Below are 12669 nucleotides of genomic sequence, written 5' to 3' on the forward strand. Positions count from 1 at the left end.
CCAATTACAACTTAACAAACCCCAAGCCACAATAGTGGCTCTCTGGAGTGTTGATTCTATGTTTCTGCCAAAAGGGTTTGCAGAAAGCAATTTCTTATTATCAAACAATACTCAGAGGGCCCCCTTTCTAGACAGGTAGGTTTTTAAGGCCAAACAGTTACAGAAGACAAAGCCTTGCAAATAACATATCTCTACAAAACACTAGAGTATCTATTGGTCTAGGAACAACCTCATTGAACAACTGGTAGTATTTGGGTAGTTTTAAGTGTAGACATGGGGTGTATACAAGCTTTTAATTCAGTTCTCCAATTAAGATGATCTTTGCGGGGAAAACTCTCCTGACACATTTTAAAAAACAAATGCACAGGCTAAGATTGAAGGACTCATAAAACAGTCCCAGAGATAGAGAGCAGGTCCCACATGGGTATCCCAGAAAGCCTTGGGTAAGCCATGGCTTATCTAATTCCCACTAAATTCTGCATTCCTTGAGGACAAACATTTGGGACTTTTTCTGCAGACCCAATACCAGGCTTTGGAATGACTTTTCCTAGCTTCTGAATTTTTAATAAACAATGGTAGACATCAGGATGAGAAGGGACTGGAAGCACAGGAGGCCACAGAGGGGCTCCAAACGTGAATTTCAATTCTCTGCTACCTCTCTAGGCACCCAAGTAACATGGAATTTGCTGAGAGTTCCAGAGCATTTAAAATAAAATACAGGTTAAAAAAACTATTGACTCACCGAGATGGAGCCCAGAAAGAAAAATAAGATCTCTGGATAGACTATTCTGATATGAAGAAATCAGAAACTGGGTAGCATGTTTTGATGAAGGGCTTCAAAGCCAAACTGATAGTGAAAAAGCAGAAACAACATGCCTTGTTAGAAAGTGGCTGTGATCACAAATACAAAAACACTAACCCATGCACAAGTGAAGGACCACTAGCCACTTCAGGTCTCTAGTGGTTACTCTTGGATTCCCATCAACCTTAAATAGAATACCACTCAATCCCCTGCCACATATCTTCAATAACTCTTTTGCTTTGAAGGATATATAACGCCTATAACAACTTATGATGCAAATGTGTTATATGTGCATGCAACTTTTCCAATATATAACCTCCCCCCACACAACTCAATCCATCTGTACTTTCATGGAATTCAAAATACAAAAAAGTCCTGATTCTTTCATATGCACACAGATCCAATAATAACAAATAATTAATGATTCTGAGTGTTATTTTATGAGGATGGCATTTTATATCCCTCATGCTTCAGACAATTCTAGAAGTAGGTAATGCCACCATTTATTTCACCGTTGAAACTGACGCAGAAGCTTATCCAAGAACACAAATCAACACAAGAAACAGAGCTGGGATTTAAATGCTGCTCAGAAATCTGGGAAGCTCTATATTTCTTAAGAACAACTTTTAGAGGAACCTTTTCTTTTTAGCCACATTAATTATAAATAGAGACTACAATGCAGAAAAGTGAAGTGAAAAATTTTAAAGTAGATACCTGCAAGTAGCAAGCCAGGCTAACATGCAAGAGAACTGAGCTGTCTGAGTCCTGGCTTCACCCACTAGTATCTGTCACCTGAGAAAAACTACAGCAGAATATCCACACTTGCTCCACCTTCCTCAATATCCCTCATCAAGGCAACCACACTTACAGGAGAAGCTGGACACAAGTCAGAGGAGGCAACAGATCTGGACCGTGTTCATCCTGAGTACCTGAAATGAGTACTGTCTTGCTCAGCCTTATCGAAGAATTCTCTGGTACCTGAAATGAGTACTGTCTTGCTCAGCCTTATCGAAGAATTCTCTGGATGCCACAAATTCACAGGGGAGGGCAAAGGTAAAAAATAATGCCTGACTCAAGAAAGGATCTCATCCAAACTATCCCAGGAATCCAGGCCAGTGGGGGCTGGTCTCTAAAATCCCCACTGAAGAAGAATCAATGTCCCATGTTAATCTCTATGAACATAAGTATTCAGGGGGATATGCTTAAGTATTGTTAGAGAAAATTCAGCTTATCTTTAGGTGAGTTATGAAATACTGATTTTTAAAAAAATATCTGTACGTATTTTCCAATTTTTCAAACTTAAATTAAAAAAACAAGTGTTACTTTTATAACCAGAAAATAAATGTGGTTTTTCCATTTGTCTAAGGAAAGCCTGTTGAACCCGTGGCCTGCAAGCCACATGCAGCCCAGGAAGGCTTTGAATGTGGCCCAACACAAATTCATAAACTTTCTTAAAACATAATTAGATTTTTTTGTGATTTTTTTAAGCTCATCATCTATCATGAGTGTTGGTGTATTATATGTGTGGCCCAAGACACATTCTTCTTCTAATGTGGCCCAGGGAAGCCAGAAGATTGGACACCCCCGGTCTAAGGCAAGGAAGAAAATGTTTTGTTAAACCATTCTAATTTGGGCAACAATATTATTGACTGTGAGAAGGATAACAACAATGATGAATTGATGATATTTTGTACACTGCTTTATACTTCAAAGAACATTTTTATATATATTTGTTTAAATATCTGTCTTTCCTACTTGTGAATTTCTTGAGGGTATGTCTGACAGTTTTAAGTACGAATTGCAGCATTATCTGAGCAAATCCAGGCCTCAGTTTCCTTTAGGTATAAAATGGGAGTAATAATAATGCCCACCCTACAGTTGTACAGGAAGACTTGAGAGCTAAGGGGACTTAAAAAATTAGCATCATACATGTTTGAAAATGAATGACTATGAGGACAAACATCATCTCATTTGATCTTCAAACATGACCCAAGAAGGTTTAAGTACTTTACATAGTTTTCTCCATTTTATTGATAAGGCAAACTAATCATTAATACTAGTGTACATATTCCCCCAAGCCCTTCACTATCCTATTTCACAATGGTACAGAAAGGCTTTCTACTGACAATTATTTAAATTTTATCTACTTTAAAAATGGAGGCACGGCTGGGCGAGGTGGCTCATGCCTGCAATCCCAACACTTTGGAAGGCTGAGGCAAGTAGATCACGAGGTCAAGAGATCCGAGACCATCCTCAACAACATGGTGAAACCCGGTCTCTACTAAAAATACAAAAATTAGCTGGGCGTGGTGGCACATGCCTGTAGTCCCAGCTACTTGGGAGGCTGAGGCAGGATAATTGCTTGAACCCGGGAGGCAGAGGTTGCAGTGCGCCGAGATTGTGCCATTACACTCCAGCCTGGTGACAGAGTGAGACTCCATCCTTATGCTGGCTACATCCTTACTGAGAAACAGGATTTAGCATATCTGATACTTGCCTTAAAAAAAAAAAAAAGTAAGGCCAGGTGCAGTGGCTCACACCTGTAGTCCCAGCACTTTGGGAGGCCAAGGTGGGTGAATCACGAGGTCAGGAGTTCGAGACCAGCCTGGCCAAAATGGTGAAACCCCATTTTTACTAAAAATACAAAAAATTAGCTGGGCATGGTGGCACGTCCCTGTAAACCCAGCTATTCAGGAGGCTGAGGAAGGAGAATCACTTGAGCTTGGTAGGTGGAGGTTGTGGTGAGCCGAGATCACACTGTGTTCCAGCCTAGGTGACAGTGCAAGACTCCGTCTTAAAAAAAAAGGGGGGGGGGACTAAAATTAAAAACAAAATAAACCTCACTACATACAAATATGTTATTTTCAATATATAACAAAATGAAATTTAGAAATTCACAAACTAAAAGACAGGGGTAACCTTTCCAAGGAGCACTTCACAATATTATCTCAGAAAACCCATTCACAATCTCCTGCTACACAGCTTTATAATAAACCGTTTCAGAGAATGTGCTGCTTTTAACTTATGTCTACTGTAACAATTATTCCATCCAACTTTTATAAATTAACAGCACTTCCGTGCTTCAGAATCTTCTCAAAACACTCTATATTTCCATTTTATCTACTTTAAAAATGGAGGCATGGCTGGGCGAGGTGGCTCATGCCTGCCATGCTCATGCCTCTCCCAACAAAGAGGCTTTATTGTTATTTTTTTTTTTACTCTGTACACCAAAGGATGCAAAACAAAAAAGTTTTAAATGACAGGCCTATCACTATGAAGCAACTGTCAACAGCTTGGAATATTTTACATTTGAAGGAAATAGTCTAATTCGAAACCATGAAGTCCTAATTCTTCTATGTCATTTGCCAGAATTATAAGATCATGATATAAAGACCTACATGAGACATATGAAATGTTATCATAATTAGAAGAAATGTCAATACTAATGATATTAAGTTAATTCAGATATTTATATGACAGACGTCAACAAACTCAGTATTATTTGTTGACAGATCACACATGATTGTCAAATTTCATAAAATATATTACAGTTGGTATTTTATGTTGTCTCACAAAAATGTACACTATAATGCCTAATGAATGTATTGGTTTCCACCTAGAATTATAGCTATGACACATAAAATAAATGTATTCCTTTAAGACAGGTACAAACCTAATGTTTATAAATTAGCACTACTCTATAAATGCATGATAGGAACTCTACTTAAAATAATCCTTAGGGAAAAAAATACTAAGTATCTGATAAACTTTTAAAAAATTAATAAAATACAAATTTAAACAAGATAACACTTTTCACTAAATAAGCTGGTAAAAATTCAAAAGTCTGATGATACAGTAAACAAGGGTATATGGAAAAACGGTTCTTAACCACTGTTTGCAGAAAGGTAAATTTTGCCTAATTGCTCTCTAAAAAGCATGACTGCTTTTGTCCCAGATATTCCACTGCTACGAATTTCACCATGCAGATATACAATTACATAAGAATGTTTATTGCTACATTCAAGTAGTAAAAACGAAACCATCTCAATATTCTTCTACAGAGTACTGACTACATAAAACATAGACCATCAAATAGAAATCCATGCTATGATTTTTAAAAGGTAGATGAATTTACATGTATTGACATGGAAAGACTTCCATGATGTTAAAAAGAAAAAAAAAGTTTCAGAACTGTATTAAGATGGTCCTATTTATCTAAGAGAGGAAAACAACTACACTTCTATACTTCGCTCCTGATGTTTGTATCCACAGATACTACTTTCAGGAAAAACTAAATTCAAGAATCCACTTGAAATGTTTTCTACAAAAGCAATAAAATAATAGTGATGCTGACGATTCCATAATGATAGATGATACTTCTTTAAATGACTAGATCACACCACTTCATTTATTGTTTTTCCTTTATTTTAGAAGGGATATACCTGTGCCAGCCAGGTCATTTTGATTTCAACTAGGCAAAAATAAAACCAAACCTAAACACCACTCACTTAAGGCAAAATTCTATATTCTGGTCTCTAAAATGGTAAGTCCACCACCTAACAACCTTATAGTCACCATCAGTTCAATATGTCTAACATCAACCCCCCTGCTACGGTATACATCTACTTCTAGTTCATTCATTTGTTCACTCAGTCAACAGCTTGATACCATGGACTGAGCTCTGTCAGATACAGGATACAATGACAAACTAAAACAGCAGCCAATGTGCACCTGTAGTCCCAGTTACTCGGAGGCTAAAGTGGAGGGATTGCTGATGAAAGGATTGTTGAGCCCAGGAGGTGGAGGTTGCAGTAAGCCAAGATCTGCGCAACTGCACTCCAACCTGGGTGACATGGTGAGATCCTGTCTGAAAAAAACAAGTAACTCAGCAGCCAAGCTTGGTCAAATAAGTCAACAGGGTTGTGAGTAAGGAGGCTTAAGCAGTCGCTTTTGGAAACAAAGGGGAATTCTGGAAACAAGTTCCTGGTAACCTCCAACCATTTCCCACCTGCCAAGACAGGTAGAGGAGAGAGGTAAGGAAGGAACAGAGAAGGGAGAGTATCAGAGGCAGGCACCCGTTCTTCTCCAGCCCACCACCCTGGGCCTGAAAGGTTGTCTGTGTAAGCTTTGATAGGAACACCCAGCCACTGCTTTCTACTGTGGTTAGCGTGCTCTCCTGGAGGGGATTTGTGGAGAAGTCCCTCCTACCTATTTCCCCCTTTTCATAATTAATTCCTGAGAACCTCACCAGGCTCAGCCATGCTCATATCAGCAAAGAGAAACTTTCTAATGTGGGAGGGGAGTAGGGGGCAATGTGCCCTTCAGACTTTGAGTTTTTACCAGTTATGCCTTTTAAAAAAGATCTTTTCCCCCCCTCTGCCTGTCTGAAAAATAGAAGAATCAAAGAAACAGGTTTTGACTCTAAATTGTACAGAATGTACTCTGCATTGCATAAGGAATGTAAAACACAAGCAAACAAATCCACTAGACATAAACAGCAATTTTTAAATGTTTTATTCATAGCAGCTACCACCTGTGTCCTTTCTGAACAATGTGCCACCTGAAAGCTAATTTTCCCTTCACTATGAATTAGCAGCTTTCCAATATTTCAAACTCTGTCTTGTTCAGTGTATTAAATAATACTTCAGTGTTTCAATGGAAAAGCAAGGACTTGTCTTCAGATAAACCTGGGATTAAATCTTTCAGGCGACATAAGCTCTCAGTCAGCTTTCTCATCTGTTAAGGGTGGACCGATGATACTTACTAAAGTTGTTAAAATGATTAAGTGACAAGAGCAAGGTACCTACCATATACCAAGTGCTAAATGTTAGTTCTCAAGGTGCAAATCTGATGTATAACAGATTTTGAATCAGAACATTGTTAACAATGAATGAATACTCGATTGTAATTTTTTGAGTTGGTTTTTATAATCATAAACCAGCTACTACAAATTCCTTCTATTTGAGATTAATTAAATTCTTTCTAAAAATTAATCCTAAATTTAAAAGTGGAACTACAATAAAAAATGATGATATAGGCCGGGCACGGTGGCTCACGCCTGTAATTTCAGCACTTTGGGAGGCTGAGGTGGCCAGATCACTTGAGGTCAGGAGTTCAAGACCAGCCTGGGCAACATGGCAAAACCTTGTCTCTACTAAAAATACAACAAGTAGCTAGGCGTGGTGGCAGGTACCTGTAGTCCCAGCTATTCATGAGGCTAAGGCAGGAGAATCGCTTGAAACTAGGAGGTGGAGGTTGCAGTGAGCTAACGCCACAGCACTCTAGCCTATGTGACAGAGGAAGACCATGTCTCAATAAAAAATAAAAAGATAATATAGGTGTATATATATGACATATAGAAATGTCCACAAAATATTCAGTAAGAAATGCAAAGTATAAGATAGTATGTATAATTTAATCTCATATTTATTTTAAAAATACACATATGGACACATAAACATACTCACATATACATATACATATACACATACACATTCATATTTGTTGGGAGAATGACTGCTTTGATTTTCTTCTTTATACTTCTCTGTATTCCCCTCATTCCATCATAAATTTGTTTTTTATAATGAGTGTAGGCTACTTTTATAATCAGAGCTTTAGAAAAAATAGAGCTGCCAGCCATGGTGGCTCACATCTATAATCCCAGTACTTTGGGAGGGGGAGGCAGGGGGATCATTTGAGCCCAGCAGTATGAGACCAGTCGGGGCAACATATGGAGACCCCATCTCTACAAATAAAAAGAGAAATTTATCTGGACAAGGTGGCGAGCACCTGTGGTGGCAGCTATTCAGGGAGCTGAGGCAGGAAGATCACTTGAACCTGGGAGGTCTAAGGTGCTGTGAGCCATGATCATGCCACTGCGCTTCAGCCTCGGCATCAGCAAGAGACCATGCCCAAAATAAAAAATTTAGGAAAAAAAAAAACAAAGAAAGGAAAAACAGAGTTGCAGTTGTACTCAGATAGATTACTGGGTTAACACAGTCCTATCCAGACGACACATCAAACAAATTAAGATTTGGAAGATTAAGAGTTGGAAATTCTACTGAAAAAGTATAATTTTGGTGTAAGTAATACTAGTTTGCATTTGAATGATAATCTACAAAGTGCTTTCACAATCAGATGAGGCAGGATTTATCACCTGCTTTGCAATGAAGAGTCTGAATGAGAGTGTCCAAGACTCACCTGCCCAGGCCCCACAACCTGAGATGGACAAAGCATGGGTCTGCATTCAGATCCCTCCACCAAGGCCTCTTCCCCAGCCCTCCTTTCTGAGGAGGCTCCCCTAGTCAGCTTCAGGTTGTCCCGCTAGTCACAGATTGGTGCTGGCCTTAAAAATCACTAGCATATGTCATATCCCAAAACTTCAGATATAGGCTGGAATTTATAAAGTAATAGCTTGGACATTTAAGCATTTACACCCCAAAATATTTAATATTTCACTATTTTAAACACATGGCTTAAAGCATAAATGCTCACTATATATTGTACAAACAGGCAAAATACGAAAAGCCTGATTAAAAGATTAAAAGCTCTGTTACTCTTTAAATTCTACATGATTTAACACATTAGTTTAGCTACTGGCTTAGTACAATTTAAAGAGATATAAAATGAAAATTTAAAAACTACTTTGGAAAACAAAGTAATTAAAATTGTATCCATCACCTCACTTCCCTCCCAAAAACCACTGGAACCTCTGTGTAGAAGTTACCCAAACTGGCGGCCACTTGAATAATTCTATATTTCCTATTTTTAAATTCACCTGGAAAGAAACTTCAAAAGAGTCTCCTGGAATTTTCTACAAATTCAGAACACCAAAAAACACTTTTAATATTTTAAAATAAATACATCTGAGCATAGTTATATCCTTAGTTAAAAACCTGGCAGTAAAATGCAGAATCTTTAAATACTCAAAAAGAGTTTCTGTTTTCAATATCCAAGTACCCTGTGATTTCAACATATGTAAATTCTCTTGCAAAGTACATTCGAACATTCTTTTCACAAAATTTCCTTTAGTCTTTGGGACTTTTAAACCAATGAACAGCATAAAAATAAGTCTTAGAGGAGGCAAAGTACTTATAAAACCTTCCTTTGTATCAAACTAGTAAATGCCTTCAAAAGTCTTTTTTCATTTTCATCTGAGTAGGTCAATGAAAAAGACACTATACACACCACCCATCCGCTCAGAAATGCTACTATAAGGCACCATTTTTACAAAAACATTATACTGTCCTACTTTTGGACATGACCTAACCTTTGTAGTAACACAATTTTCATTTGCTTAAGAAAAAGAACTTCATTTTGCAGCATTTTCCAAAGGTTAAAATGTAGAAATTAACAAAATAAGGCATACACTATAAAATATATTAGTAAAAAGAAGAAAGGATTCATTTTCGTTTGACTTGCATTCTGGATAACCTTTGCTTCATAAAGGCTTACAAAGTATCCTGAAAATAAAAAGCAACAAAACCCAAACTTCCAAGTCATGGTGTAATGAATCACCTTCACTCCTGCTAGGTGCTACATTCACATGCTCATTCCCCTCCCCAGACCTCCCCCCGATACCTCATACATGAGACACGGAGAGAAATCTCCATCTTTAAATGGTGCAAGCCCTTCTTGACGTTTTAGCCCATCTGCAATTGTACTGACCTGACTAGAACTCACTTCCCGGGTTCCATTCAAAACTCTGTGGAAATTCTCCTTCCTCTGATGGTGAAGTGCCTTCCTCCTCAGTAGACACTGGCCTGGCTGAGTGCCTGACCCCAGGGTTCTTCCTAAAGAAACACTGCTTGTGGACAGACAGCAGGGTCACATGTGGGTCACTCAGAGTTGCCAGGAAGGACTGCTCGGGGCTCTGAAGCATCTCACCCCTGGCTTTCTCCATCGCAGAGTCCATGGCCACACCTTCCCTCCTCACTAACGCAGTTCCCCTTCAGCAGACTACTTGGTTGTGTCAGAGGGAAATGCTTTAGAAGTTTCCTAATTAGCAGGTGGAAGACACCCTTCTGCTCCTGACGCAGCCCCGGAGAGGCTACCGGCAGTTTTCGGTGTAGCAGCAAGCTTTTGGAACTTGGGCAAGCTGCACATGACTGCACCTACTTGCTTTTGTTTATCTACACCCATCCCAGCACTTGGCACCCTCTCACTCATCACACTTCGTGCAGCACTGTCAATCTTTGCACTCAGCCCGTCCACACCCTCCCCCAACACAGACTGGACACCCAGCCAATGTGTCCATGAGTCCAGCATGTGATCACCCCCTAGACTTCAGCACAGTTTCCTTTTGGCCATGTGCACTCCTAGAAACCCAGTCTAGAGACAAGAGAGATATGCCACTTTTATTACCAAACTGCTCACATTTTCTTGGAATAGCTTCAGCTGCCTCTTCCATATAGCTCCAGTGTCGGCGGGGTGCAGAATACTCGGTGAGAGAAGTATTTCCTAGGCAACATGACTTGCATTTTCAAGAAGGTATAAGAAAGTTCCATGTTTCCTGTAGCTTTGTTTTCCCTTGGACCAAGGCTTGGCTTCAGTAAGAACTGACTGCACAAACTCATTGGCTAAGAAGGCTCATCTGTTTTTATATGCAGCACCACGGCCAGGAATTAAGGCACAATTCAGGCTTCTCAGGCTACCTGCTGTTCCACATGAGGATTAATAGGAGGAGACACAGGACACTGTGGTGATTCCAGCAGCAGCCTGCTCTGTCGGGCAGCACTGCCTCCATTCCCACCCTCCACCCCACCCCACCACTGGGAGACCAGAGGGAGGGACCTCATCCCCCATGGCTGGAACAGCTCCACCACAGCCACTAATCCCAGCCATACCTGCTGCAGCAAGTGAGTGTAGAACTGAGTTCCCTGGTAAAATGGTCACTGTCTCTCTGCATTATTCTTCACAGCAGAATGTACCAGCAGGGGTCGCTAAGGAATGCACCCAATGGAGGCATTCTGAACACAAGCCCAAGGTCACTGAAGGCTGCCTCCTCCTCATAGGTTGCCTACAACAATGATTCCTCCCCATTAACACTGCCATCCGTGCCCCAAGAACTCCTGTCCCAGAGATCTGTTCTCTTTGAGGAAAGGCAATCTCAAGGCTGATCCATGTACTGAAGGCCCTTCGTGCCTGCTTTATCCTGCTGCTTCTTACTGCACTCCATGGGGATTGCTATCACTTCTAAAGCACACGCTGCGCAACCAACTCCTCCAAAATGTGTCTGGGTTTGCCTCTTGCCTTCTAAGTGTTCAGCCAAGAAAAACAAAGAACTGGCCTCAATTTCCAGGAAATATCATTCAAACCCATTTCCATCAAAGGAAAGGCATATTTGATGCTAAAGGCCTTGGGTCCCAACCCCAGCCTCCCTGCCAAACAGAGGCCAGCACCACGGGGCTGTGCAGCTGCCTCTCTGGGAGTCCATGTGAATACATCAGGTGCATCTGCAATTGCTTTCCACTCATTCTTCAAGTTTCACTTATCTATGTCTCTCCCTTCATGATAGGATCTATCAGGACCTCCACATGTCCTGCTGCCCACCTGACATTTCATTTACTGGGTGCCAGAAGCAGACATTCCAGATAACTGAAGCTTATCTCTTTAAGCATTAGATTTTTAAAAGATTTTGTCATTCTTGGTGAAAATCCTTCCCAAAGGTTACATCTACTTTTCTGCTGCCTTTTCAAGTGAGTTATTAAACAAATTTTAACTTTTCCTTGGTGACATGAGATCATTATAAACATAAATGCTTCTTCTGTGCTGTACCCATGAATAGCTAATAAGGAAAATATGTTGGGATCATATGTCCCACATGCTTTTAAATAGTCTATCCTGATAGCTCCAGGAAATTAAAATACTTCACCATTCAAACCACTTCTAGATGGTGGCTCAGACCCAGAAGATGGCCAGGAAAATGGGCTGGGGCCAGGTTAGGAAGGGTGGAAGTCTAGACTTTGTCCTGTGGGTGGTGTAAAATCACCAGGAGATTCTGAGCAGAGGACTCACAGAATCTTATTTGTGATCTGGAAACAGTTTGGGCAGAAACGGGAATGAAGACTCAGGAGAGGAGGGATTACAAGGGGCAGGAAATTTAATAGTAGAATAGGATTAAACAAATGAGGCAGGCTCCCAACTCAGTGACCACTGGATCACAGCAGGTGACACAAAGAGGGGGCCTGAGGATGACAATGCCATTTCCAGTTTGGCAGACTGGGCACATGGTGATGTGTGCACCAAGATGAGGAGGGAGGGTGGGAAGAAAGCAAGTCTGGGGTAAACACAGTGGCTTCTCCTTTGCTCCCATAGAATCTAAGGGACCTGTGGAACAGCCAAGGCACGGACCACATTTCTAGGCTACAGCATTAAGTCCAAACACCTCTTTCAGGCACCTTCCCCTTTCCTCACATCTGACCCTGGCTTCCCCGCTCCTCTCCTTCCCGGCACCATCTAATCCTTCTTATCCTTCAAGTCCTGCCTCTCTGTGGAATCCTGCCAGGGGCTCTCTCCCTTATCTGAATTTCAACATCACTAACGTCAACACCAGGGTGCCAGCAGGTGCTCGGCCTGTAACACTGCTGGAGGACAAGTCTTCCCTGTCCATCTAGGCTGCAGTCAGCTCGGTCCACACTTGTTACTGATGCCTACGGGCATGTGCTCACTTTGGGAAACATGGTCAGATCCTGGGAACACAGGATCTGATATCTTAGCTGCCTGCAGACCTAACATGGTGATGAACGATATCAGACATTAAATAAGTATATTTAAGCAGTTAAATATTTACATATTTAAATTTTAATATGTATATTTAACCATATTTAAATAAATGAGTTGAACTATATACTGCTCAGAACGTGCTT

The 12669-nt window shown here is 40.5% G+C and overlaps 1 protein-coding gene across 16 annotated transcripts in view; it reads right to left on the reverse strand.

Moving 5' to 3' along the window:
* ATP7B (ATPase copper transporting beta) overlaps positions 1-12669 on the reverse strand; it is a 73294-nt gene that overhangs the window by 44944 nt on the left and 15681 nt on the right. For 2 of the 16 annotated variants that reach the window (XM_078352183.1, XM_035297461.3), the window contains exon 1: positions 9470-9859. The exons of the other annotated variants lie outside the window; for them this stretch is intronic. The gene's annotated coding sequence lies outside the window, so the exon portion shown is untranslated. Of the gene's footprint in view, positions 1-9469; positions 9860-12669 lie in introns of those variants that run through there. 16 annotated transcript variants of the gene reach the window in all.

This window comes from Callithrix jacchus, chromosome 1 (genome assembly GCF_049354715.1).
Source record: "Callithrix jacchus isolate 240 chromosome 1, calJac240_pri, whole genome shotgun sequence".
Classification (NCBI taxonomy): Eukaryota; Metazoa; Chordata; class Mammalia; order Primates; family Cebidae; genus Callithrix; species Callithrix jacchus.